The 22,144-nt window shown below is 35.9% G+C and overlaps 1 protein-coding gene across 1 annotated transcript in view; it reads right to left on the reverse strand.

The window, feature by feature from the left end:
- OLFM3 (olfactomedin 3) overlaps positions 1-22,144 on the reverse strand; it is a 202,957-nt gene that overhangs the window by 113,149 nt on the left and 67,664 nt on the right. The gene's annotated exons all lie outside the window — the stretch shown is intronic.

Genomic DNA, 22,144 nt, shown 5'->3' on the forward strand with positions numbered 1-22,144 from the left:
TTCTTATTCACATTTAATTTTTTCATGCTTTAAGCATTTTGGAAATAAAAACATTCAGTTTTCCAACCATCTTCTGTGACAAAAAAAAATAAAAAAGATTGCAATTGAGCTAAAATATAAATGACTATTTGACATGTAAGCTTGAACTAGCTTCCCACTATAATAGCAATTGAGTTTTTTGTGCTTTTCAAAAATTTTGCCATGGGATCCCGATAAAATCATAAGCTGATTGAGATATTTAAACAATCACTTAAACGTGGTAAGAGGGGAAATGTCAATGGAATTTTAAGTTTTTCATCTCTGCAAAGAATATGTTAAAGCACACCTGCCTATATACACACACCATCACATGTCAATTATTAGATTCAATTATTAGAACTATTTCTATATATGTTAAAAGCAGAATCATCATAGTGAAATACCATTCTCTGCCCAGGTGGAATTAAATGCAGACAATGGAATGCTGGTTTCAAAATTTGCCTTACTCCTGCTGACTGCTTGACCTCACTTGATCTTATCTGTGCAGACTATAAAGGAAAATAATCCAGGTTACCCTGCGTTTGATTCTTGTTTCTGTGGTTTTAATTAGCAGAATTGCAGAAGGGAGCCAGCCCACACAGCAGCAAGGCTAGCAAAGGGAGGTCTCCAGGTGGGTTCCAAATAACATGTTTATAAATGTTTATTTTAAAGGGTTTTTTGGTTTGTTTCGGGTTTTTTTTTTTTTTTAAACCTGTGTTATTGGCATTAATGCAATGTCAAAGCTCTTTTTGCTCTAAGGCTAAGATGAGGGGCAAAAGTCTGTGATCAATCTGGGACATCTCTGGTTCTCTATTTTAAGCTCACAAGGTTCTTTTTGCAAAAGGCAGAAGGTCGTTGGGATGATTAGGAAGTTTCATTTCCCTTCAGAGAGACCCTTGAAAGTAATACTAAGTTACTTAAATTTTGATCAATATCAAATGAAATATTCTACATGCCCATCAGCCTCCACTCACATATTGTTACGTTACCTATATGCAGCACCCAAATATATTAACTGTGAAGATATGTTAGATGGAGATATTTATTATTTGAAAAATTAATCTACTTAGAACTTATTTTCCTCATTAAATATGGAGATATTCAAAATTTAACACTCAAATACCATTTATTTTTCCATTTGTTTTCTAGATATTAAAATCTGATGTATCTGTATAACTTCATTTAATCATCACACATGCCTTTGAGGGAAAATATTTTTACCTCAAATTGTAGGTGCAAAAAATGAGTCTTAGTTTAAGTGATTTGATTAAGAAAAGTGATAAAACACCTCACCGGGCAGAACTAAAGCTTTTCTCAGTGACGTTGCTGTTTTTGACTGTGCTATCTGTTGGCACCAACAAAAATATCTGGAATTAAATCAGTGGAGGGAGATATTGTGAATAACAGTCCAGACTAATCAGCTAATAGTGAGAGAGGGTAAGTGATATGTACTCAGAGTTCTCGAATAGCTTTATACCTTTTGTTGGAAGAAGAAGAAGATATAGACAGATAAACTAGTTAGCCCAGCTGTTTCTCAGGGCAGCGGTACTGCTCACATGAATCTCTTTTGGATATCCTTAGAGGCGGTTTTGGTTGACACAATGAGGCATGATAGAACTGCAGCCTGGAATGAAAAGAGGTTTTGGTGAGTTGAGTGGTGGCTCCCAGAAAGGTGTGTCCATGCTCTAAACCCTCGAATATGTCAGTGCTACCTTATTTGGAAAAAGGGTCTTTGCAGGTGTAATTGAGGTAAGGATCTTAGATGAGGTCATCGCAGATTATCCAGGTGAACCCTAAGTCCAATGACAAGTGTCCTTATAAGAGACACACAGAGGGACACAGACACACAGAGAAGAGGAGGAGGTAATGTGACCACAGAAGCAGAAGCTGGAGTGATGGTACCAGAAGCTGGAAGAGCCCAGGAATGGAGTCTCCCTGAGAGGCTTAAAGAGTCCTGTGGCCCCGCTGATACCTTGATTTCAGACTTTTGGCTTCCAGAACTATTAGGGAATGCATTTCTGTTATTTTAAGGTGCCAAGTTTATGGTAATTTGTCACAGCATCCCCCAAAAACTAATATAGAAGTATGTCAGAGACATTTTTTTTGTGTCACATTTCCACTTTGCCTGTACCTTCTTTTCTCAGCACTTCCTGTAGATTTGCTGCTTTGATTCAGCACACAATCTATCTCTCTTTGTCCTTGGGCTTCTCTGTTGCCATTTGTGGGACATCTGTGCAAACCCCATCATAACTCTGACAGCTTTAAGTGGCTAACCAGCAGATAGGCCACATGTCTTGCAGATTGAAAGACAGTCCTAAATTAAAAAAAAAAAAAATCCTGGACCCTTCAAGGCACTTTAATATTTGAATAGACACTAACATAGGCAAAAATCCTGTTTGTAATTATTTGATCCTGGAGATAATACAATTTTTTTGTATAAATGGAAAATATTTTGACATACTTTTAATATAAGCTGAGTTTTCTAGGAATATAGTTGCCATGTAAATTGAAGGAAGAATGTATTTTGTTTAGTCTGGAATTTTAACAAGACTATTTTACCATTTTTTAAATTTCCCACTAACTAATAGATGTGTTTCATTGGCAACGGTATGAGAGTTGTCTATACTACACATTTGATCAGTCTTCATTTGTGACCCTCACACTTCTATATATACAGGTGTAAGCATTTGTTTACCTAATTATGTCTTTGAACACTCAAAGGCATAGTGTTCCATTACTATTACTTGCCATATATCTCCATTGTATTATAATTAGGTCATTATATTAAGTTTTTAAATTTGAGAGCCAGTAGGTTATGTTGTCTTCTGTGTAGGTTCTTTTTCTTCAAAGAATTGTTTCAGGGCATTAAAAATATTTCTGATTGAAGTGTTTATATTGGTTGGGAAGATGTTAGTGTCCCCTGAGCAAGATAGATGTTTTTAAATATTTTTTTTAAGATTTTATTTATTTATTTGACAGACAGAGATCACAAGTAGGCAGAGAGGCAGGCAGAGAGAGGAGAAGCAGGCTCCCCACTGAGCCGAGAGCCCAATGCAGGGCTCAATCCCGGAACCCTGACCTGAGCGGAAGGCAGAGGCTTGAACCCGCTGAGCCACCCAGGCACCCCTAGATGATGTCTTTAAAGGCAGATTTAATTCCAAGTAAAACATAGAGTCATCCAGTAACGTTCTGTGCAACATAGAACATAATACTTTTTGAGGACACCAGACCATGTCTTGTGATTTTCATGCATAACATTAAGGAATTTTTTTCTGTTATTCTAAAGAAGCTTCCTCTCAACATTTAAATAATCCTTTTCCTCATCACTAGATGTTTACCAAGTGTGCCTACCAAGTAAAAATACATTCTGAATGGACTATAAAAAGTGTAAATTCAGACTTCTGTCCTGAAAAATTTGTCAACAGTGTGAACTGAAAAACATATACACATGAATCAGACTTAAAATCATGGTTAACTGTGTCATTTTCCTAGCTTTGTTCTCTGGTTACTATTTGTGTGTCCTTTTAATTCTTTGTGTGTGTGTGTGTGTGTGTCAGTATTTTCTTAGATTGTGAAGTCCTGGGGGTTTGGACCATATTTAAATAATTCTCTTTGTAGGAACCCCAAAATAGCACAATGCAGAATTAGTACTTTAAAATTCTTTTTGATGAAGGAATGAAATTATGCCTAAATCCCTGATAGAAATCACCACTATTTCCAAATTATATAACGGCTATATTTAAAGCTTCTGAAATGGAGTAATTAGTAAAAACTAAGATTCAGTGATGCCTTTGGGGAACTTGGAGTTCTAGAGAGCAGTTTTTTTTCAGTCACATTCCAGAAAAGTTGTTCACTCTATAGAGTTATTGGCATTGTAATGTCAAAATATTTGAAAGGAAAACAGCACAACGGCATAGCAAGTCATAATGGTAATATTTTATGAATCTCGTTATTATTTCATGCATAGCTGCCCTGTGAATAGAGGAATTATAAATGCAGTTAATGATTTACTAGGGAACTCACTGGGTATCCTTTGAACAAAATAGAAGCAAATATCTGCCAAGGGCAAAAGCATAATCTGCAACTTAAATAATGTGATATTTAGTGAGTGGCGAAGAAGATAAGGGGAAAAGGGTGGTAGCGTATTAGAATGGGACTTTTTAATTTAACCAAAGAAAAATCAATATTGAAAACAGGGTAGAAGACCAACATTCAAGTCCAGAACTGTGAGTTGAGGCCTCATGGTGAATTCAGACGCTTATCTGATAAAACAGATAAATGTCTAGAATTGCGTGGATGTCTTGCTTGCTCTGGGCAGAGAGAAAAAAAAATTTTTTCTTTAAGAACTCTGATGACATGTCTACCTACTTAACTAATACAGTGGAAGGAAAAGAAGCAAAATTGATAGTCTATAAGTTTTTTATTTTTGTGCTTGTTGCCCAGTTTGAACCTTAACAACAGCCCTCCAAGGTTGTCAAGTGGGCACCAAATTACTAATGGGAGCACTTACTGTAAAGAGAAAGTAATGAGCTATACAGACACACTTAATGGTTTATGGAATTAATGCAAAAAAAAAAAAAAACAAAAACTGCCCAATTCTTAGGGAAGAGGAAATCCTGTCTAAGTCAGATTAAAGAGCCAACCCAAATCCACCCTCTGTGAATTACTGCGGGAGGATTTTAACTTGTGTCTAAAGATTTATTTGAGTCTTACACTCAAAATTGTAAGATTTCAAATGACTTCTTTGAACTCTCTCCTGTATTGTGAATATCTAACCTTAACTGGATAATTTCAAAAGATTTTATTTAAAAATTCAAGTTATATTGTTAATTTCATATTGAATACACACATTATTAATATTAAAAAATCACAAGTACTGAAATTTTGGCGATGAGGCATGACGGGTACCCAGCCAGTAGGGAAAGAGGGTGTATCAAACACCTCTTTGTTCTGCCTGACATTATCTTGATCTGCATATTTATTCTAGTTATTGGTCTGGCAGTGAACTGAAGGCATCTATTTCTTGGCTACATTAATGACTTTTTCTAGATTTCTCTGCTTCGGGGCTTCTCTTACTGCCAATATTTGGAATGCCTGTGGGAACCTACTCATATATTTGTAAATTTGAAAGTGCATTGAGTTTAACATGGCAAATCTTCACCAATAGGAGACCTCAGCCAAAGGATAAAGACTCTTTCCTCAGCCCTTTGTGTAGGCAGTTTCAGGTGCATTCAGCATGGTTTCGCAGAGGGTCTTCAGCAAGTTTGAGCCTTGGCTATCATCCATTTAATCTTTACAACAGCCTTATGAAAGAAGTTTTAGTATTATCCTAACTTTAAAGATGAGGAAACCAAAGTTTAGAGATGTAAGCCAAAATGCTCAAAGTCAGAGTTTCTTAATGGAGGTCCTGGGGCTTTGAACCTATAATCTATGTGATTTCAGAGTACACTCATTCACTGAAGCAGTGCAGTAAGGCTGCATCTGTTGGCTATAGGGACTTAGGGCAGAGGTTGAGAAAGCCTTGGGATGCCTACAGTGTGTGAGAGAAAAACATTCAATTAAGGTACATCAAACCTCGTATCTGTTTTTTAAGATTTTATTTATATGTTTGGGGGAGGGCATGGAGAAGTGGAGAGAGTACAAGTAAAAGGGGAAGGACAGAGTGGGAGCGAGAGGGAGAGAATCTTGAGCAGATTCCACCCAGAGCTCAGAGCCCCACGTAGGACTTGATCTCATGACCCCGAGGTCATGACATGAGCTGAAACCAAGGGTTGGATGCTTAACTGACTGAGCTATCCTGCCTCCCCAAATCTTATATCTTCCATATGGTATGATTTGAATAAAACCTACATGCTCGATTCTACCCATCATTTTATATCTGCTACCTTCCTTGAAAATCCAGATTTTCTCTATTAAATATTTTTCAGATCTTCAAGATCTGTTAAAATGTAGGTGCTTTTTGGAAAGTTATAAATCCAGCTCTGAGAGGCTAGTTGTCAGTCAGCTTAGAGTAATAGCTTTGAGGGAGTGGAGTCCATTACCAGGATACCAAAAACACAGGGAGGTTACTGACACTAAAAGAGGTGAAGGAGCCACAAGGTAAGATATCACTTTCATTTATTTTCTTTAAGGTTGTTCCTACAAGTAACTGTAAGGAGTAAGCAGAGATTACTTTAAAAGCTACAAGCAGAGATTACTTTAAAAGCTACAAGTAACTGTAAGGAATAAGCAGAGATTACTTTAAAAGCGCTACTTTCTCCCTCCTAACACAGTATAATGCCAACCTGAAGATTAATTAGTAGGAAGGCCTTCTGATTCAAACAATCCTGAAAGTGTTTAAGGAGCAAAGCAATTTCTAAAGCAGGGCTCCAAGTTTAGCTTTCTAACTTTAGTTAGGATATAAAGAAATAATTATATATCTGGCTTAGTTAAAATTGCACCATCTTCCTCTTATGAAAGGCTACAGATTATGTAACTGCAACTATTGATTTTCCGCACCAGACACTTGAATTGAAAGGTTAAGAGGAAGCTGGATCAGCAAAGTTTGAGGTTACTAATTCTGCATTAAATAATTTGGGACTTAAACTCCCTTAACAGTCCAGAGGCCAAGAAATTTATAAGAACAATTTCACTTCTTGGGAAAGGAGTATTACTATTACCAATCAATGGAAGATATTTAAAGCCTGGACTGAAATAAAAGACATGAACTCTATGTAATCTGAGCTTCCGAATGGAATATTCCGGCATTATTTGGCTTTTTACTGATTGTGATATGGACCGCAAAAGACCCTACTGCCACTTTACAGCTGACAACGTGTTTCAGTGACACTGACATTTAGTGCACTCAGGTGAAGAAGATGGTGTCGGAATGATCATGTAGTAGCTATTGGCATCCAGGTTCAATGCTTAATCTTAAAAATCCTACAGAAAAAAAAAGTCAATATCGACTAGTTACCTTTCAAAAATACTGATACCTAAGACCAGGAAGTAGCAATAGAAAGCAATAACTTCCGTCATCATTAGGAGTGGAGATGACCTGAAAATTTAGCACCACAGTACGATGATTAAAATGCTTCAGGAAAAAAAAATGAATTGAATGAATAAATATAAAAGGGACTAGGAAAGATCAAAGCATTATGAAATCTAGACATTGCTCATAGGTTTCATTGTGAAACTCCAAATCTATTCCCTGTATGTTGAGTTAATTAATGGTATACTTGAGGCACAAAACTGAAAATGAAATATAGAGAACCAAATATTTACACTGAGACCCTTCTAAAGAATTTCAATTAATTTTTTAGTCAGTATTTTCCAAGTAGGCTGTATATTACCAATGTCCTCTCCCTTCCATAAAAAATTGAGACATACATAAATAATTAAATCAATTGCTTATTGAACATTATGGTGAATTGACATCTAATGGCTCTTTCTTGTCCTGCAAGTCTGCCTCACTAATGCATCAGCATGAAGCCATTCCTGATGCTTTTGTCTGAATTGGGTTTTGCATCTCTTCTTTCATAGCATGCTGCGTATACCACATTATTTTTTAATTTAAATGTCAGTCTCCTCCTGTATACTAGGTGCGTAATTGAGGTTAGCAACCATATTCTATATAACTTGGTAATACACTGTTACCTCAGTATTGCTTGGTGGATGGCAATGTCTGGTATCCAACAATAATTGTTAAACTGGACTGGGTCACAAATTTGGGATCTTACCCATCCAATTCCTCATCTCTGACATCCTAGTTTTTAGAATACTGTTTCAATGGGATTGGGTAATCTCATTATTTTGCAGTAAAGTTCCAGGGACCTGTGCCACCACAGATATCCCTTCTAATAATGCTGTGATACCAGAAATCATTCAGGGATGAGAATATGCTAAAGCAGGGCTCGAACAACAGGATTTAAAACTGTGTAGATGTAGCTGGAGGAGTGAAAGCCTGCGTGGGGCTCCTTCCAGGTTTTAATATACGGTAGTAGTCAAAACAATAAAAGAGTGTTTCCAAATGGTCTGAACAGAAGCAGTGAAGTTATAAACACATACACTCATGGAATTCAGCTGTGAAAACATATTTGACAGAAAGAAGAAATTGGGAAATTTCCTTGCGGAATAGTAATTTAAATGTTTGACAGTTTGAGTAATGTTTGCATTATTCATCACTATGTACTCAATGTGGACACTTGTTTTCTGTCATGGTTTTATTATGCACTTGGTCTACTAAAGTATATATATATATATTTCAAGTAAAATCAGCAAACATTAATAATTTTAAGAGCTCCATATAGTGTGCATTTGATGTGTTTGATACATGTTATTGATGAATTAATAGAATGTATTAGAATACCAAGTACAAAGTTGCATGAAAGAAAATCAATTTGATTTTTAAGTGGCAAGAAATATAAGTGAATGTCAATATTTTATGTATAGTTGGGCCAATATACTATCAGGGTACAGAAAATACTTTAAAACTTTATTTGGTGTCCTTATTGAACAAGCTGGAATTATTATCTTTTAAAAAATGTTTAGTTTAGTTTTTTGAGAATTTGCTTTGAATGAATTTTATATTGATTCTCTTAGGATTTGAACTGTTCAAAAAAAAAAAAAAAGCCACGAAAGCATCTTTAAAACAAGTAAAAGGGACTGATAAGGGGAGTTCTGTTATTTTGGGTAAATGATGAAATTATGCCATTGAAATAGTGAAGCACTTTATCTTAAAATTCCTGCTTATTTCTCTACTCTTAAAGAACTTAAAGATAATGATCATAATCATTGGATAGAGTTAAAACTGTAAGGACTCTCCTGCCTTAGAAATGGCTCCAAACCCCTCCTAGAAAATAAGTTGGCAAATATTCAAAACATGGAAAAATTGATGAATGTTAAAATAAAGTAATAATCATCTTTGCAAGGTAGAATGGTTTCATTTCCTATTGCTGGAGACTGCACAGAGTTGAGGATATTCCAACTTTGGCATCCTTTCAAAAGTGTATTCTATACACTTGCCAATTCATTGGGAACTTTCTATCCTGAAAATAGATCATTGTAATGTTCTCAGTAAGACAACCCATTGTTGTGAATTAATGCCAGATTTATCTGTGCTATTAAAATTATTATGAGTATTAGCACAGCTATTAATAACACCACTTTGTGGTTTTCAAAGAGCTTTTCATTTGTATTGCCTCATTTGATTCTTTAGCAACTCTGAGAGGCACAAAATACTGGTTATTATTATCCTCATTGTATATGTGGGAAACTGAGTCATAAAGATTGAATTGACGTAGGCAGTCACACAAGTAGAGCTGTGATTCATTGATTAAGAATATTTCTCATTTTAGGGGGGCCTGGGTGGCTCAGTGGGTTAAGCCTCTGCCTTTGGCTCAGGTCATGATCTCAGCGTCCTGGGATTGAGCCCTGCATTGGCTCTCTGCTCATCGGGGAACCTACTTCCCCCTCCCTCCTCTCCTGCCTTTCTGCCTACTTGTGATCTCTGTCTGTCAAATAAATGAATTAATACATAAATAAAATCTTTTTTTTTTAAAGATTTTATTTATTTATTTGACAGAGCGAGATCACAAGTAGGCAGAGAGGCAGGCAGAGAGAGAGGAAGGGAAGCAGGCTCCCCGCTGAGCAGAGAGCCCGATGCGGGACTCGATCCCAGGACCCTGAGATCATGACCTGAGCTGAAGGCAGCGGCTTAACCCACTGAGCCACCCAGGCGCCCCATAAATAAAATCTTTAAAAAAAGAGAATATTTCTAATTTTAAAAGCAGTAGAAATATTTATTAAACATTCATTCTGGGCAGTCACTCTGACTTCCTAAAATAGTTACTGTGTATTACATGTTTACATTGTGTCCAATACTTTGACAGATCTTATCTTTAAGAGTGAGAACTAACTTCCAAAGATATATATTGCTATCCTCTTTTTCCAAGTAAGAATGCAGAGAAAGGTGACATATTAGGTTTTAAATTTAGGTTTGTTTAACTTCCAAGTTCAAGCTCTTCATCCTGAGATATTACTTCATTTAATTCTCACTCTGTCCTTCTGAGATAAGTTATAGTGGTCCTTTCTTTTTATAATTCTGGAGGCATGTTCAAGAGAGTTAATATAGGATATATATATAGTGGATATATGTATGCATATGTATATATTTGTGTATGTGTAGGGAATTGACATTCCGGCTGGCTGAATTTTCAGTTTTCATGATTGTTAACAATATTTTTGAAATATATAGTTAAAATCCCTGCCTTCCTAAACATAGTAAGAGTAATTGAAGTTTTTGTTACTGATGGTTACCTTTTAATTCTTATGGACAATTATTTTTATTTATATTTTGCATTATGTTTATATAGTTATCGAAGGTAACAAATTGGTTCTAGTCTGTACTGATATATATGACTGAATGTTTTTAAAAATAAATCATTAATGTTGAGGAGTTTTTATCACTGAGGGATCTGGGTAATTTGTTTATTAGTCAGCACCTACTATGAGCCAGATTTTAAGTTATATATGGAGTATACCTATCCCTATTTACTGAGCATGTACTAAGTATACCTGTATACTGAGTGTGTACTGACTGCATCTGTCACAAAGGAGACACATTAACAAACTAAGGACATAAACTAGATTTTACAGTGGCAGGGACATTACTGAATTCTGAAAATGATCAAATGAAATCTTTAATACATTTTAAGTTTAGTATGAAGAAAATGCTCCACTAAGCTTAGAACAATATAATATTGAGTAATATGTCTAAAGGAATCACGAGCAGGAAAGCAGTTAAATAGACTTACATTACTTGTTAAATATAATATAATAGTCCAGACAATTTTATTTTCAGATAATTTATTTTTATTTTTTAATTTTATTTTCAATTTTATTTACATATAGTTTGATAGTACAATATTCTGTTATATGTGTTGAGAGGTTAGTATATTTCAGAGTTGAATCAAAAGTTAAAGATCTCAGGGGTGCCTTGGTGGCTCAGTGGGTTAAAGCCTCTGCCTTTGGCTCAGGTCATGATCTCAGGGTCCTGGGATCAAGTCCCAGCATAGGGCTCTGCTCAGTAGGGAGTCTGCTTCCCCCTCTCTCTCTGCCTGCCTCTCTGCCTACTTGTGATCTCTCTCTGTCAAACAAATAAATAAAATTAAAAAAAAAGTTAAGATCTCAGTGATTTTTATACTAATCCTAAATTACCACGGTATCATCTGTGGTAGTGACAGTATTGCAATGGAAGGCTGAAATGGAATACAGCAATTTCTTATAAAGATAGTCACAGACTGTTTTGTATAATAGGAAAGTTTTCAGAAAATACTTAATCTCACAAAACAAACTGAAGGTTGCTGGGGGGAGGGGGTTTGGGAGAAGGGGGTGGGATTATGGACATTGGGGAGGGTATGTGCTTTGGTGACTGCTGTGAAGTGTGTAAACCTGGTGATTCACAGACCTGTACCCCTGGGGATAAAAATATATGTTTATAAAAGATAAAAATTAAAATTAAAAAAAAGATAAATTATTATTGCATGTATTTTTTGGACACAGTGCAAAAAATAAAAATAAAAGCAATCAACATAGTTTACACATCACAATAATATTGCTTACATTTTAAAGAAACATTGAATTATGTTATTACTTCTGTGATTAAAAATATACAGAAAACATACAAATCCTTGCAGGCAATTATACTAAAAATTTGTGGAAATCAAACAGTGTATTTCTTCTAATGTTTAGGAATTATGGTAGTATCCTCCTGAGTAGGAAAGGGTCACAAAATTTATATTCACACAAGGTGTCTTTTATTTACCTTGAAAAATTCATTTTTTCTTGAAAGAACATTAAAGATAAATACCACATTTTATTATTTTCTCCTTTGGGAACTCCTTCTTCACAGACATTCTTATAATTACTGATCTAGTTTTGATACAATACTTAAATATTAATTTTCCAAAGAAATTCAGCATTTATTGAGCACCTGCTGTAGGCAAGGTATTATGGAAATCTATAAGAAATAAAAAGATAATCGAGACCAGAACATGTCTTCAAGGAGTTTACATTTTCCTGAGGTCTATAGACAATTACAGATCCCTAATAGTACTTCAGTTATCTGTTGCTACTATTATAAATTACTACAAACTTAGTGACTTACGGGAACAAAAATTTATTATCCTGCAGTTATCTAGGTCAGTGGTCTGAGATGGATTTCCTAGAGGTAAAATGAAGGGGTTAGCAGGGCTGTGTTCCTCCTCAAGGCTCCAGAAAAGAAACTGCTTCCCTGCCTTTTCTACCTTCAGAAGTCTTCCTGCCTTCCTGCACTCATGGTGGCTCCCTTCCATCTTCAGATCACATGATTCCAGTCTCCACTTCCATCATTCTATTTTCTCTGAGTTTCCTGACTTCTTCTTTGTTCCTTTCCTTTATAGAGACCTTCGTGACTAAATTCAGCCCGCCTGGATAATTCAGGATAATCTTTCACCTCAAAATTTTTAACTTAATCACATCAGCAAAAGCCTTTTTTTCCATGTTAGGGAACATAGTCCCAGGTTCTGGGGATTAGAATCTAATCACATCTGCCTACTAGAAATGGTGATATGCTAAATAGATTAATATCTATATCTTAAAATTTCAATGTAGACATGGACACACACACAAATTCAGTGTTAAGGTTGTCTTAATCTATTCATACAGAAAATATTTAAATATTAATAGAGAAGATTATCAGACCCATAGTTTAACATATTCAATTAAACAGGCAAAGGGAGGAAGGAAATTTATTGATAATGTGTAGATTTAGTTAATGGACTTAAATATGTATTTTCAATTCACTGTCACATGCCAGCTATTGAACTGAACTTTATTTTATTTACAAAGTCTTATTATCAGAAAACAAACACAACCAGATAACAGAACGTATTCTGGTCTTTATTTGATTCCTTATGATGTATTGTAAAACAATGAAATACTAGATTTGAAAGAAATTTTAATATGTGAAATTATCTAATCATAAATCTTTAAGTATCTTTATAAACCTCTTTTGGTTCCATGTATAACCTTACCAGACTGTTTCTCTGTTCCTCTCAGAGGTAAAATGCCTGGAAAGAGTTCCCTGAACTATTTCTATTCTTTCCTTCCCATCCAACTTTTAACCTCTTCCGGCCACGTTCTCTTCCCTCGACTCCACGGAAACTTTCAAGGTCTGGGACCAGTGAGCACTGCACTGCTAAAGCAGGGGTCATCTCAGTTCTCACTTTCTTTGCTCTCTCAGGGATATTTGACACAGATGTTCATCCTTCTTTCCTTGGAATAGTTTCTTCATTTGACAACTAGAACTCTTCCTTCCTTCTCCTGCCCTCTCACCATCCTGTCCTTCTCAGCTTCCTTTGTTTCTCTTCTTCCGTCCCCTGAACTTGGATGGTCGACTCTCCAAAAAATCAGTCTTTGGATTCTTACTCTCTTTGTAGCTTGTTTGCTCATTTGTTAGTGATGTTATCTAGTAGGCAGACACTGTTAAATACTGTCGGAATCCTGCCCTTAAAATTTTACTTCCAGTTTGGATCTCTCTCCTGAGCTCCAAATTCATTAACCTAACTGCCTATTTAATATATTCTATTGGATCTCCACAGACATCAATCATATAATCAATATATTCTAAATTGCATTTCTCATTTCTGTCCCATCCTCTCACAAAAAGAAAGCAAAACTGCTCAAGTAGTCCTCCCCATCTCAGTAAATGGCAGCTCTATTCTTTTTTTTTTTTTTTAAGATTTTATTTTTAAGTAATCTCTGCACCCAACATGGGGTTCTAACTTACAACGCTGAGATTAAGAGTCCCATGCTCCACCTTCTAAGCCAACCAGGTGACCTTGCAACTCTAGTCTTATAAATACTTGAGCCAGAAGCCTTGCAGTCAGCCTTGAGTCACACCCTACATGCAACTGGTTGGCCAGTCCTGCTGACTTTACCTTAACCATGGCTCCAGAATATGAACTCACTACATCCCCTTTTTCTCTCACTTGAGATTATTTCCATGGTTTCCTAACTGGTCTCCCTGTTTGTACACTTACTTCCCAACAGTATATTTTCTTTCTTTCTTCCTTTCTTTCTTTCTTTCTCTCTTTCTTTCTTTCTTTTTTTAAAGATTTTATTTCTTTACTTGACAGAGAGAGAGATCACAAGTAGGCAGATTGGCAGGCAGAGAGAGAGGGGGAAGCAGGCCCCCTGCTGAGCAGAGAGTCTGAAGTGGGACTTGATCCCAGGACCCAGAGATCATGACCTGAGCCGAAGGCAGAGGCTTAACCCACTGAGCCACCCAACTGTCCCCCCAAGAGTGTATTTTCAACCAACAGAGCAATCCTTTAAAAATTTAAGTCAAAGAATTAACCTGCACACAACCTTACAAAATCTTCCCAACTCATTCTGAGTAAAAGCCAAAGCCATTACAATGATCTGTAAGCCCCTGCATTGCTCTGACTCTCTTACCTCCTTGAGCTCAACTTCTATGACTCAGCCAACTGAGCCCCCCAGGTGCCCGTATCTGTTTTATGTTTGCAGTTTCAAGACTAGATGGGCGCGATGAAGGCATTCAGTGAATGTTTGTTAAGTGAATTAATATATGTAGTCCAAAGCTTAATGTGAAGTAAAATATGTTTACTTCTTACTATCCGACTTAGAAAATCTAATGAAAACAAGCATACAGATTTCTTGTTTTTTCCCCTGCTGTGTTAGGTAGGATCTGATTCCAAAGGAATATAACGTCTGGGTGTTGGGAAGTCGTTAGGGACGTGCTTGTATTTTTCCAGTCAGGGTCCACTTGCCAGGTGATGTAGGTATGGGGGTAAGTTCATATGTGCTCCCATCAGGGCACCTTAATCAGCCAACCTTAGCATTGCCTGTGGTGCTGTCATGTAAGTAAGAGAGACCCATAACCAGTTTCTTCCTCACTATCAGTCTGGCCTCACTGTAAGTCAGCCACCAGGTGGGTTCTGATTTTTGTCCGTATGTTTTATATGTATATTTAAACATCCCAAACTATTACAATTTCTTTGTTTTTCTGAAAAAATTGTTCCTCCTTTGTGTTTTCATTACTTTTATTACCTGTACAATATTCTATTAATCAATTTGTTTAGGATATTCCCTTTCCTTTGCCCTCATTGAGAATTCTTCACATGCCCAGATAGGAATGCCTTTACTGCTTTTCTTGTTCTCACATGACACTTAACATTTGGAGATGTTCAGTGTTGAGTGAAAAATACAAGATAAAGGTTGGTAATTAAGCATAATAATAAAATGTTTGATAAACTCAAATTGGAGATACAATAATTAAACTTCCAAGTAATTGATAATATATTTTTAGTAGGATAAAATCTTGAAATAAATAAGCTTTTGAAACTAATAAGCTTCTGTTAAGCCTGGTGGGCCTGATGATCTCCTTTAGAGCAATTTTCCTATAGGACAATGAGGCTACAGGGATCAGATGCTTGACTCTGAGATACAGACTCTAAACCTCAGGTGCAAAGGAAACATTTGGAAGCACAGAGGCACTGCAGGGGTCTTTGTCTCCTTCCAGTGTAGAGCCTCACTGGGCTGGAGAGAGAGGAACCACAGTAGGGAAGTGTGGTTACAACTGGTGTCATTGCAAAGAGGCTCACAGTTGGCCCTTTGTTGGGTAGAGTGATGTTAGAACCTCAGAGAATCTTGGAGCACAGGGCAGTTGGGCTCATTTCCATCTGGGACCAATGACTCCATAAGCCTTAGCGTTCTCCTTCATAAGGAATAATCATACAATTTGCTGAGCATGACAAATGTAGTGAAGACATTATCCAATTTTATCTTTGCAACAAGTGTGTATGAACTGATGAAGGAAACTGACACTCTGAGAGTTTAAATAACTTGCCTGAACTGGTACTGCACAAGAGGGTGTGATCTCCACAGTCAAGCTCTGTGGGTGTGAATTCAGGCTCTACTTCCTAGCAGGTTGTTCCTGGGGAAAGTAACTTAATGCTTCCATGCTTCATTATTTTAATGCTAATAATTATATCTGTCTTACATAGTTCTTATTAAGATTAAATGAGTTAATATATGTAAAGCGCTTCAGTTTTAATAGGTAGTCTAACCCATACTTTGAAGAACACATGTATGGTTCCAAGATTAATTTCTTATTTTAAGGATTGAAGAGGAATGGGATCAGTGGACTTTCTTTTTTCTTTTTTAAAAGATTTTATTTATTCATTTGACAGAGAGAGATCACAAGTAGGCAGAGAGGCAGGCAGAGAGAGAGGAGGAAGCAAGATCCCTGCTGAGCAGAGAGCCCGATGCAGGGCTCGATCCCAGGACACTGAGATCATGACCTGAGCCGAAGGCAGAGTCTTAAACCACTGAGCCACCCAGGCACCCCATGAGTTGACTTTCAAGAACAGCAGCTCCCTGATTCTGGCTAAGTAGGGCTGTTTGAGGTTCAAGCTGAGGTAGTTAGGCTTTTCTTTTATAAGGATATATTTCTGCTTGACTTCATCTCCTCATTTCTTCATCCTTTCTATGGGTAGTCCTGGAGCCATTTAGAACCAATTTCCCCTGTGAATATCTGTCAGGCATCTCTTGTATTTGTCTTCTGTAGACTAAGAGGTATTAAAAAATTCTTACAGGGAAAGCCCCACCTGTCTCTAAAAATGGATTGTTTCCTGGGACATTTTTCCTCTCAGAGACAGCAAATGTGCCTATGGATTTGTAAGCCGTTCATTTGAATCAGAACCTGCAATAATGTGAAGAGGAATTTGTGAGATTAAATAAAAAAATAGCTAACGTATATAGAGTTTATGAATTGAGTTACTTTTCCAAGCAACTGGCATTCAGTAACTCAGTCCTCACAGAAACCCTACAGATTATTTGCTGTCATTTCTCCCAAGGTACACATGATTAAGTAAAAAGTAACTGGCCCAAACTGGTAAAGTTCTAAAACCTGAATATTATCCAGGCAGTCTGCTTACAGGGCCCCATGGTTTAACCATGAAACTCAGAAGCATCTGTCCACATATTTTCTGGATGTCAGGTAGTCTTGTGTGACCGCCAATGCCCTTTATTTTTTAGGCATGTTTCTTTTTTTTTTTTTTTTTAGGCATGTTTCTCTAGAATCACTGACTTTAACCTGATTGCCCCAGTGAATGCTAATTTTAAAATTTACACAAGGATATGGTACTTCCTGTGTGACTTTTCCTTTGCTTTTCAATATTTGCTCCTGAATATAGCATAAGGAGTTTGGCAGAATTTATAAATATTTTAAAATTCTCATGTGGCCATGTCCTTTTAAATCTGTGTATATATAATCTCAATCAAATCACTTATTTTTAACTTTATTTTGCATTAAATTCTATAGAGGAATTTCAAAACACTTCGGCGATTCTGAATTCTGAACAACCTCGAAATAGGGATGTCTGAAATATATTCTTAGCTTCATCTAAGAGTGGAGTAATTAAAGCATGGGTAAAATCTGTTTAAAGTTTATGTAATTAGCAAAGCTTGGGGGAAAAGTCCTCTTTAAGTCTAACAAATGAAATGTATATATTTTTAGTTATGCACAAAAGTAAAAAGAGAAATTGAATCAATAATCAGAAAGACCTATACTCTAAAAGTTCTTTCCTTATTTGGATCCTCTCTACTCATAATTCTCTTGATAATTTCTTTTTCTAATTCAGTTTATGTACATCAATACAGCACTTAATCAGCTATGATTACAGTGTTTCCCCTTCAATGTAATACTGGGGATGTGTTTCTGGTGGTTGTACTCAGTGATATTTTATCTCTAACATTTTTGTGCATATTTTAAAAACCTACTAGTTTGTTTTTGCTTTTCTTTAAAAATAAAAATGTCATAATATAAATTTTAAAAAATAATAGTTGAGTTTAATATTGGGAATCAAAATGTTCCACTTGATGTCTTTTATGTTTACACCACCTGTGAGATCTGAGCATGGTCTCAAGTGCAGTAAGCCAGTGTTTGGAACTGAAAATTATTTTCATTACCTAAGAAAGAAAACCAGAGACAAAATACAACCTTTAAAGAGAATTTTTTTATTGTACATATTTAACTTAGGAAGTTAACCAGCTTTGTTAAATTTAAATAGAAAAGGACATGAATATATCAAATTTGCATTGATTATCAAAATTTTATAGCAAAGTCTTTGCACAGTAGTGACTATAAATCAACTTGGACTTTTCAGTAGAAACAAAGGGAAGCAAACACTTACTCTCAAAACCAAAGAGAAATTCACAACTCTAATAGCTTCTCTTTCTACAAATAAGAAATCAAGTGTATATTAATTTGGTTTCTATGTCCAGTTTGTAGTAACAAAGTAATGAAGTAAGAGAGACATGGAGCTTAATAGGAATCTCAGCTGTGTTAGGCATTTTCACTACATCACAACTGCAGTTTGAGATCTGGAAAATGAACTGCATTGTATCAGATTCCATTTGTATGGTGCAGTATATCTTTGCAAAGTATATTTGCTTTTTTTTGGTTAACCCTTATTTGACATATTGACAATTCTGTGTAACACTGTCATTTGCATTAAATCTAGTGAACTAGTTCTACTTGTACCCTCCAGGTCACACTCAAAAGGCTATTTCTTGGGCTATTAAATTTAATTTTTATGGAAGTTTTTTAAAACTCTTGTATTTATTTAATCTACCGCTACATATCTGTGAATGTTATATCTCTGATCAGATCAATGCCCTTTAAGAATTGGAATTAATTATTCCAAATTCAGTGAGTATTTATTTAGTTGGTATATTATTTAGTGAGTATTTTTTAGTTGGTATAGGTCAAGTAATGCATTCAGGAGCTGAAAATTCATAGATGTGTAAGATACTCAAGAAGCATGAAGTGAATTTGTGTACTGCAGTGTGCAATGCACTGCAGTATAGAGGACTACAGCCCATGGGGAGATCTCAGCAGAATGGACAAATATCTTAGGACTGAAAGAAGTGAAGGGATGTGAAATAAAGTGTGAAACATGCATCTTTTGCTTTGGTGGATGAATGGAGGCATTTCTGCTGAATAAGGAGGAGGAAATAAGAAGTAAGACCAGGTTATGGGTTTTTGAAGAACATGGTCTGCTTGGGAGGAAGAGTGAATAGTGGCCTATGGTACAAGGATGCAGGAGAAGAAATGGTGGCGGGTAGTGTTACAAGGATGGAAGGCAGTGAAGGGCCTGAATATTGGTTTTTATTTTTTTCTTAAACATTTGTATTTACCTTGTAGGAAACAGGTGGGTGTTAATCTATATTAAGTAGGAGTGTTTAAAACTAAATTTCACTTTCTGTCAGAAGCCCTACTATACTCTCCCCTCTATATTAGCTAACTTCTCATGTTTTTCCATATTCCATAGTATGTTGTACTTAGTTCTACCATAGTAGTACCTATCACAGAAGGGTTGTGGTTTTTTGTTTTTGTTTTTTTTTTTGCCTTTTAGTTTATTATTATTTTTTCAAGACTTTATTATTTTAGAGCCATTTCAGATTCATAGCAAAATTGGGAGTAAGGTACAAGGGCTTCCTGCATAACTCTCTCGGCACATAGACAGCCTCCGCCATTATCAACATCCCCCACCAGTATAGTATGTTTGTTATAATTGATGAACCTATATTGAGACATTATCATCCAAAGTCCATAGTTTACATTAGCGTGTATTTTATGGGTTTGGACAAGTGTGTAATGGATAAGTATTATACAGAGTATTTTCAGTGTTCTCACAATCCCTTGTGCTCCAACTGTTTCTCTCTCTCTCCTCTTCTTACCGAGCTTTGAAATTGTTTGAATACATCTGTATTCAACTGCAAGCTCCAAGATCACTCTGACAAATCTTAGTCCCTGTTATGCCTCCAGTACCCAGCACTTGGCTTAGCCCACGGTGGATTCTTAGCAATTATTTGATGAATATATTTAATCACATTTCTTAAGAGAATAACTCTGACCCAAGTGTCAAGGATGAAGAGAAGTAAGGCACGATAGTCGAAGAAGTGGCCAAGTCTGGATCTGGACCTGAGCCATTATTTTAAAGTGTAGAGCAGTTAATATGCTGTACTCTTGCTCCTAATAAATAGCTCAATATTTAAACCCTTAGGTTAGTTTAATTGAACTAGATCGTAAAAATATTAGAAATTTCTAGCTATAGGCTTAAGCCAATTAAGCTGTATACTCAAGCACATTGAACTATTTGGTCATAAGCCTCTCTTTGGCAATAGAGATGGTACTACAATAGGGATGTTATCTAATCTCTATCTAATAGGGTAGTCTATATCACAGAAAAATCATGTTTGCAGTATTTATTCTTTTTTTTAAAGATTTTATTTATTTATTTATTTGACAGAGAGAGAGAGAGAGATCACAAGTAGGCAGGGAGGCAGGCAGAGAGAGAGGAGGAAGCAGGCTCCCTGCCGAGGAGAGAGCCCGAAGCAGGGCTTGATCCCAGGACCCTGAGATGAAGGCAGAGGCTTAACCCACTGAGCTACCCAGACGCTCCTACAGTATTTAGTCTTAAGTCTCTTATCTTTGATAGCATGGTTCAGTTCTCCAAACTGTTTTCATTCATTCTGTCACAATATTCATGTCAGCCTCTGATCAGTCAATGGTTCAAGGCAGTCTAGTATAACATGAAGAGCTCTGTACTAAGATAGAAGTCTCCAATGGGGCACTTGGGTCGCTCAGTCAGTTAAGCATCAGACTCTTGATTTTGGCTTAGATCATGATCTCAGGGATGTGAGATCAAGTCCCATGCCTGGCTCCTAGCTCAGTGGAGAGTCTGCTTGAGATTCTCTCTCTCCCTTTCCCTCTGCACACCTCCCCACTAATTAAAAAAAAAAAAAAAAAAAAAGAGGTCTTCAGGAAAACTTTCAGTTCTGCATTTAAATCACCTTGTGACTTTGGATAAGTCATCATGGCTTGAATTGGCCTAATGACTCATTTCAGGTTGGTGATCAGATTTAAATGAGGTGAAATAGATAAAGCACTTAGAATAACTGGCATATTGGAGGTACTGGTTTTTTCCTCTGGTCACCTCCCTGAGTTCTTTACTGACTCAAATAGGAGGATTAGTTGCAACCATTTCTGGTGTCTTTATGAGCCTATAAATCTATAAAGATGGGCAAAAGCTATTTACATTTCACCTATAGTAGACAATTGTCTCTTCAAAATGGTAGAACATAAAAAATAGGAACTAAATAAAGTTTTCCAATTTTGGATTAAAAAGATTTACTGTTTTTATTGCATTATAAAAAAAATTCTTTTAATTCTAGCATTGCCTATTGATAAGTGAAGGCCAGGGCATTCCCTAGAATTGAAAAGCTTTTGAGAGTCACATTTAACTTGAATTCTTATAAAAATTATTTAGCTTATTTCAAAGGAAGGATGGCTTTCATTTTTTTTTTTTTAACATATAACTGCTTTTGCCTTTTAAAAACTAGATAGAAGGACTGAAAATGGCAGCCCTCTATAACCCTACACTTTAAAGGCCTAGAGAGGAATTCTGAGAAAAGAGGCAAAAACTGCCTGAAATGGTCTGATATAAAATGGCATTTTTTTTCCTAAAATGATTTTGACTTGTTATTCAAATTTTTTTGAATGAAACAGAAAGGAAGTAGCTTTCTATTAATCTAGAATGCATTTAAAAAAAAAAATCCTTTCTTGAAAAATAATCCATTCAAACATTTCTTGGCAAAATCGAGGAAGATTTATCACATCACTGAAAATTTTCTTTAAGAAGCCCTGTCTGATAAATTCAGTCCATCTTTGAAGATTTGGGGGAATAATGACCATCTGGTAAGAGGATAATCAGGTTAAAGCTGGCAGCTTTGTAGAAAATTTCCTTTCATGATTCTAAAAGGACTATTTGTTTTTTAGGTTTTAAAAACCTAGAGATTTATTCCCAACCCCCTTTCTTTTAAATTCAAGTTAATTCAGAGCCTGCAGACTTTATTAAAAAGAAATATACTTTTTATACTATAAAAGAAATATGTGCTAAATATTAAAGATTGTATAATATAATGAGGTTTTTTAAAAAGTAGTGGTATATAAATATATATAGATATTAGAGAAATTGGAAAAATACAAGCCACACTGTTGACAGTGTCAGTTTTGCAG

This window comes from Mustela nigripes, chromosome 14, assembly GCF_022355385.1.
Source record: "Mustela nigripes isolate SB6536 chromosome 14, MUSNIG.SB6536, whole genome shotgun sequence".
Lineage (NCBI taxonomy): Eukaryota > Metazoa > Chordata > Mammalia > Carnivora > Mustelidae > Mustela > Mustela nigripes.